This window comes from Nothoprocta perdicaria, unplaced genomic scaffold, assembly GCF_003342845.1.
Source record: "Nothoprocta perdicaria isolate Ctin4 unplaced genomic scaffold, notPer1 scaffold_138, whole genome shotgun sequence".
NCBI lineage: Eukaryota > Metazoa > Chordata > Aves > Tinamiformes > Tinamidae > Nothoprocta > Nothoprocta perdicaria.
Genome location: NW_020454516.1, coordinates 562838 through 569888, shown reverse-complemented (window position 1 = coordinate 569888; position 7051 = coordinate 562838).

Below are 7051 nucleotides of genomic sequence, written 5' to 3'. Positions count from 1 at the left end.
AAGACAGTTCTTATTTTATCCAGACCAGTTCATAAATCCCGAGCCATAAATCCCCGTGATATCCCGGGCTGCTGGATTTTCATTTGGAGCTCGGAAAGGCTGATGGCTCAAAGATTTATAAAATCCCAGGTAGCCGGAGCGCTCCCGCGGGCCGCGCATCCGAGAGGGGCCAGCCCGAAGCGGCACCGCCGGCCACCTTCCCCCTGCTGCTCCCCTCCCTGCTCGAGGCCAATGTTGCAAAAACGCATTTTTYAAAATATGCTTCTGTTCCATTAATAGAAAGATATTAAAAAAATAAGCCCGCTTCTGTGGTAGCTGCAAGGATATTAACCAACATCTTGGTTATCAAACAGCTCAGTCCTTGGTTTTATAATCCCAGCATGTTACATCCATGGGCCTGGAGACCTCCGTGGGAAGGACAGGGGTCCGAGCCCCTCTCCATGTGCACGGCTTGCTAGGAGCACGAGCTCSGGCCACCCTCGAGTCATTTCCATTTCTTTGTCTTGTTGCTATTTTGCACTAGTGGCAATAACTGCCTTGGGACAGTCCGTACCTCCTGTGTATGGTGAAGGTCTCAGCTCAGGTCCAGCACCAGCAACTGGACTTGCAAGCCAGCCCTAGGCACCCGCTTCCACCTACATCCACCTACATCTGCATCTACATCACCTTTCCTCTTTTATTTTTGCCTCTCTTCTCRTTCTGTTCCCACTTCACTAATTAAAACCACTGCACAAGAATAGTATTGAGCTATAGAAATGAAAGGTCAATACATGAACAACACTTCATTTGTAAATAATATGGCTCGGTAATCAATTATCTCATTTTCACAGAAGACATATTAATCTAAAAGCCAAGGATGGAGACATTTGGAGGATGTGCAAAGGGGATCTTTAAATGTTAAATGTGCTTTAGCATGTGCTAAATAAAGGGTTTGGCAGAGTGAAAATGTAGTGCGTGGCACCGGCACCCCAGGGAGAATCYTTAGGTCAAATGATTTGTGCCTTCAAAACAGTTCTCCACAGCACTGTAAAGCCTCTGCTGCTGGTAGCAGCAAAATGAGTTAGTGGTATTTAGGAGGAGAACTACAGTGGAGAAAACACTGGGGAAAAAAAAAAAAAAGGAAAAAAAGAAGTAATCTGCAAAAATGTGCATTTTTAATAGCTTAATCTCAGCCCTCCTTGCACTCATGGTTGTTTGCCCAGCTCCAGGCCAGGAGAGCTGCGGCTGCTGTGCCAAAGCGAACGCCGCGCTACCAGCAAGTAGCAGCCGAAGGAAAGCAGCAAGCCGTGTGAGCAAGAAAAGAGCCCAACAGGAAACCCCCTTTCTTCTGATTTTAAAGCCCTCGATGATCAAGGCTGCTCTGCTCATTCTGATGTAATCAATGTGCGGATGCCCAAATACATGCCCGGCCCTGGAACGCGCTCTCCCTTTGATTCCGGCAAAATCCTTTCTAATTCTCCTTAAACGTTCCAGGGCTCTTTGAGATGATTGTTATCAATGCCAACCAAATGCTTTAGATCTTTTTTTTTTCTACTTCTTCTTTTTCTTTTTTTGGCCTGTCTTTGAATACTTGCCTTATTTTTATGCAGCCCAGTTACCACTGTACATGGAAAAAGTATACAGAAAGCAATCTGGTTTGCTTTATCCTTCATACCTCGTAGTGTCAGACACTTTAACCTTCTTTATATTTACTTARTTGCTTCAATAGGATTGCTTTAACCCTTGTAGTTCTTTTTGCTTCTGTTTAGCTTATTAAATATTTGCAATACGGTAGCCCATGCACACCACACGGGCGAGACTTTTATTACGTAGCTATCTAGTAAGCCACAAATCACTTTTCCCCCCGGAGTTAAAAACGAGGCTTGTGCTGGGTGAGCAGGGTCTGAGTTTGGAGGGACAGCCCGAAAGAGATAAGGCAGTTTGAAGCAATAGATTGACCTGTTTAGGCAGAAAATCGCGGGTTCCCTGAGGCTGCAGGGCTGCAAACGCTAGCGGTGGCTTTGCAGCTCCACGCGCTGCCTGCCGAGCCACCACCAAGGCCCAGCGTGCAGACAGCTCTGCCCTTCCGCTGGAGGCATGGCTCTTTTAGGATGAAAACTCCTGTTTTGGGGGTTTCCTCGGCCCGTGAAACCCCGCTGGAAAATTTCCCAGACTTTTTSGGTCTCCGGCCCCATTGCCACCTGTGCTGGTAGCATCCGCTCCCATGCGTGCCGGGTGCCCCTGTTCTTCTTCTTGCTTGCTCCTTGTCCAAAACCTTGTCCTGGACATGTTCCAAGCCAGTTTGGACAGTTATTTTTCCCTATCCTCTGCTTCAGAGGATATCCTCTCTTAACGTCACTTCAAAGGACAGAATGAGAGACATTGGCATCTGGGGTTCTTTCTATTTCTCTCTTTCTTCTTTTTCTTTCTTATTCTTTCTTTTTCTTTTCCCTTTTCTCCTTTCTCTTTTTCTTCTTCTTCTTTCTGTCTTTCTCTTCCTCCCTCTCCCTCTCCCTCTCCCTCTCCCTCTCCCTCTCCCTCTCCCTCTCCCTTCCCCTTCCCCTTCCCCTTCCCCTTCCCCTTCCCCTTCCCCTTCCCCTTGTCTTCTTCCCTCAGTTGTTCTCCGTTCCCTGCGGATGCAGGATCCATGCCATGCTCCATGGCACAGGGCATCTCCCGCACACAGGCACATATGACTGGCAATACACCTCCTTCCAGGCTGCCTTGTGACCAGCGGTGGCAATTTATTTATTTTTTTAAAACTAGTCAGATGAAGACTGGCAAGAATATAATAGTCTGTGCAAACATTTAGCTAAAACAAAACAAAACCCTACACACTAAAAAAAAAGAAAAGAAAGAAAAAGAAAAAAAAAAAAAGAAGAAAAAAAGCCATTTTTGTATTGTTGGGCTGCTCCATCGTTTTTGCTAAGTTAGTCCGTGTTGTGACCTGCTTTCAGTGAAGTTTTGGGGTTATTTTTAATCAGTATCTCAGATGCTGCTGCTGCAGAGCTCAGCACCTGCACAGACTGATAACATTTATCAGACCTAAGATAAAATACATCCTTTTTCTTTCCCCAGCTCCACAGCAGAAGGGATTTTGCAGCCAAAGACACGAGGCCGGCGTTCCCAGCACCACAGCTCCAATCTCTTTTCATTTTTAACCAACAATAGCGAAAAGATGTGATTTTTAAACATGCAAACAGGAAGAAAAAGCCTGCACACACCCTGGGAACATGTTTAAGAAGTTGATTTATGTTTCATGCTGAGCCTTACACCTGCAGTTCAAGCAAAACTCAACTTTGCCGCCCCACAGAGTCTAGTTTATTAGGTATCAAGGAGTCACAAGAAGCCATGTAATTAAAACTGTAATTAACTGGAAAAGGAAAGTGCCACCTGAGTTTTGAGAGGCTGTCAATTTTATTTCCATTACAGCTCTCCTTCTGCCTCCTTCGCCTACGTGTGTATTTTCTTTTTTTCCTCTCTTGATAAGGGAAAAAAAAATAAAGATTTTAATAGTTTTAATAGTGTTAATTTAAGCAGCCAGCAAGCTCTTTTATGTCTCTACTGAGTAGGGAAAAAATAATAAGAGTCGTGGCTTGTGGTTTTGGGCACTGCTTGGCAACAAGTGTCAGATGCCATCGGTGCCATCCGGCTCCTCGCGGTGCCACCCCATGGGCCGGACCCCGGGGGGGTCCATGAAGGGGTGCATTAACACGGAGGCACTTTGGGGGCTTAAAGAAGTGCAATGAGGAAAACCTGACGCAAGAAAGTCCAAGTAAAATATAGGGCAATTAGGACAAAGTTAAGGAATAATTACGTTGAAGGGTAAGGGCACCAGAACAAAGATGGGATCTATCCTCAGGGCTGTTACAATGGAGATTTATGAATACATCAAATTCTTCTTCGAGGCAATGTTTATCTCTGGATGCCATCCGAGAAGGGGGATTGACATTCCTCCTGCTCAATTTAGCAGGTGACAACAAGACCATCAGCCCAAGCAGCAGCCCTGGGAGGGCAAGTTATTACCATAGAAAGCAATTTCCCTTTGGTGCCGTTCTCATCTGCCTGGGCTTTACTTTATTTACTTTATTTATTTACTTTATTTATTTACTTTATTTATTTTATTTATTTTATTTATTGCCTTTTGGTCTTTTGTAGTCTTTCCCAACCCTGGTCTGGGGCTTGGGGACAGGCTGGGCTCAGGTGCCATCAGAGGCGCCTGTCTCCAGTCTGGGGCATCCCGGACTCTCGACCCCTTATAAACCATGGGAATGTCGCTTATAAATGGCCCGGGAACAGGCTTTTCCTTATGACACCCTRCCCGAACTCTGTTGCATATTCCAATAAACTCCATAAACCATCTGATATAAACCCTGCATTGGCAGGAGGAGAGGCAAGGAAAGCGTCGCTCACACGCGGCTCCGGACATGCCTGGCGCTGGGCTGTGTCTGTACATCCCACACTTTCTTGCAAAACTGGATATATTTCCTTTCCCAAGAGTTCCTCGTTCCTGAGGCCCCGTGCACCTCCAAAACACCATTTGCACCGAGCCCACGGGGCCTTTTGCACGGAGCTGCTCTGCACCCCGAGCAAGAGTCCCGGGTTTCCGCAGGCTCCGCCGCCGCTCTCCCGGAAAACCTGGTGCTTCCTCCCGGCCTCTTCCCGAGCATTGTCAAACGGCTGCTTTGGATAATTACATTAGCGAGGCCTGCGCCCAGCCCGGCATCTGGGCAAACAGCTGCGGGAGAGGAGCCTGTAAAATAAGTTATTCAAATCAGGGCGAGCTACGCCAAGAGAACAACCCGGTGGCTGGGATTTGAGCACCTCCACTGCTGCATGTTAATAACCTGGGCATGCGGGTGGCCAGGAARGCAGTGTCACCACTCCTGGGCACGGGCTCCGGTTCCATCCGCAGCGTCGAGGCTGCAGGAGCAATCCAATCCTTCCCCAGTGTCACGTCCTACTCACGCACAGCCCAGGATTGCTAAGGCAACATTATTTTTATCTGGGTTTCTTAAGGCCTGGCTTATCACGCGCTGCACGCACGAGTGCGTGGGTGCACAGCCCCCGGGGACGTGGCTGGGAACGGTTAAACCCTCGACTCGTGCAGCTAAACCCGCCCGGTGTCCTGGCTTTGCAGCACCCCGATAACCGAGCGAGCTGGCGAAAGCCTCGTGGTGAAGCTGATGGCTGCAGCATGAGCACAACCCTCTGCAGACACCAGAGAATCCACCGTGGCAAGAGCCATTGGCTGGAAAACGCTGAGTCTTTCCAGAGAGCTTAGAAGAAATTAAAAAAAAATCTGTAAAAAACACTTTTTTCCCGTATTTAGTAAAAAAAAAAAAATCAATTTTACTTTAAATTTTTGGGRGTAGGACCCAGATTAAAATGGAAATATGACGAGTCCCGTTGAGCTCCATTTTCTCGCTGTTTCCACCACCACCTGCCCCTTCCGTGCYGTCCCACGAGGAGCAATCGCCCCACTTCTGGTGCCCAGCAGGACGTGGGAGCCGGGGGGCAGCAGCACCCGCTGCTCTGCGCCTGCAGCCYGGCCACACACGCTGCCAATCCCATTGCCGGGACGGGACGGCCCAGAAGAGCCTATGGAAACCCCACGGACTGCCCAGGATTGCTGCAATTAATGCAACCCCCATTAATGCTGCAATTAATGCGGCCTGTCCCGAAATTTGAGGGATTTATTGATACAGGCAGAAACCTTGGCAAATAACTTGGGGAAGTTCAGGACATACCTCGTCTCTCAGGGGATTTCATTCCCWTTTTTTTTCCTCCCGGTGCCCATCAATAAATTCAGTCAGGGCTCGTAACCTGCGAAGCTCCACGGCGGTCAAAAGGCCGCTGGAAATTTTCTGTAGGCTGGTTTAAGAAAATACGAGCACAAAGGAAGAGCCTCCTTGTGTTCCTTTGGTTTTGTGGCCTTTCGCACACGTCTACACAGATTTTAGCAAAATGTTCAGTCCTTCTTTTCTTGTATTTTGATGCTTTTTTTTCCCATCTTTCTTCCAGGCTCGGACTTTGCTAGGGTGACTCTCCAAGAGCCTCACACATGATCAACGAGCGGCGTTTTGTCCTCAAACAGGACAAGAGCAACCTGAAAAAAACCTGCCAAAAATCACTATGAGCCACGGTGAAAAAAGGCAATTAGCAATTCCTAATCCTGTGCCCACAGGAGGAGATCAGAGCCACAGGCATCAATCAGRGAGTCAAAATCTGGCCTTTTACTGTTTCAAGGAAAAAGAATCTGGGCTTTTTGGCTTAACCCACTGGAAAGAACTGCCTAAGCTGGAGTGAATAAATATGCATCAAGTAAAACATTCTTTTTTTTCCCTTTATTTGCACTCCTGTGTGATACTGGAAGGCGTGCCGCGCAGAGGCTCCGGAGATCTGCGTTTGAGCTGGGCTATTCCGAGCGTGCAGAACGTCTGTGGACCCATCCGCGGGGCAGACTGGGCTCGTGGCACTCGCACGGGGACGCGTCCGAGGCCGGCACGCTCGGCAAGCCCGACCTGCGCACGCTGCCGGAGGGAAGCCGGGCTGCGCCTTTCAACCCTGCACAGCGGGACAAAATAAACAGGGATTAGTGCCGAGGCGCAGGGTTTCTGACGGGAGGCGCTGGAGGTGCAAGTGCCTGTGGGCTTCTCAGCCCCGGGGAGGCACCGGCACGAGGCCGGGAATGAGCACGGGCTGCTTCGCCCCTCGTTTTGCAAGCTTTTGGGCACTAAATTAACAGATTTGCTATTTAAAAAAAAAAAAAAAAAAAAGAGATTTGCAGATGAGCTAGCGGTGCAGCGGTGCGCTGCTTCTCCCCGACCCTCCAGCTGCGGTAAGGACGACATTTCCACTCCTACTTCACTCCTTTCTTCCCACTCATAAAAGTAAAGAACTCAAGACCATGTTTTACATCTCTGAAAAGGTCCCAAGACAGGATTTTCCACTGAGGCTGCAACTCCTTCACTTGCCCTTCCTTCCTTCCTTCCTTCCTTCCTTCCTTCCTTCCTTCCTTCCTTCCTTCCTTCCTTCCTTCCTTCCTTCCTTCCTTCCTTCCTTCCTTCCT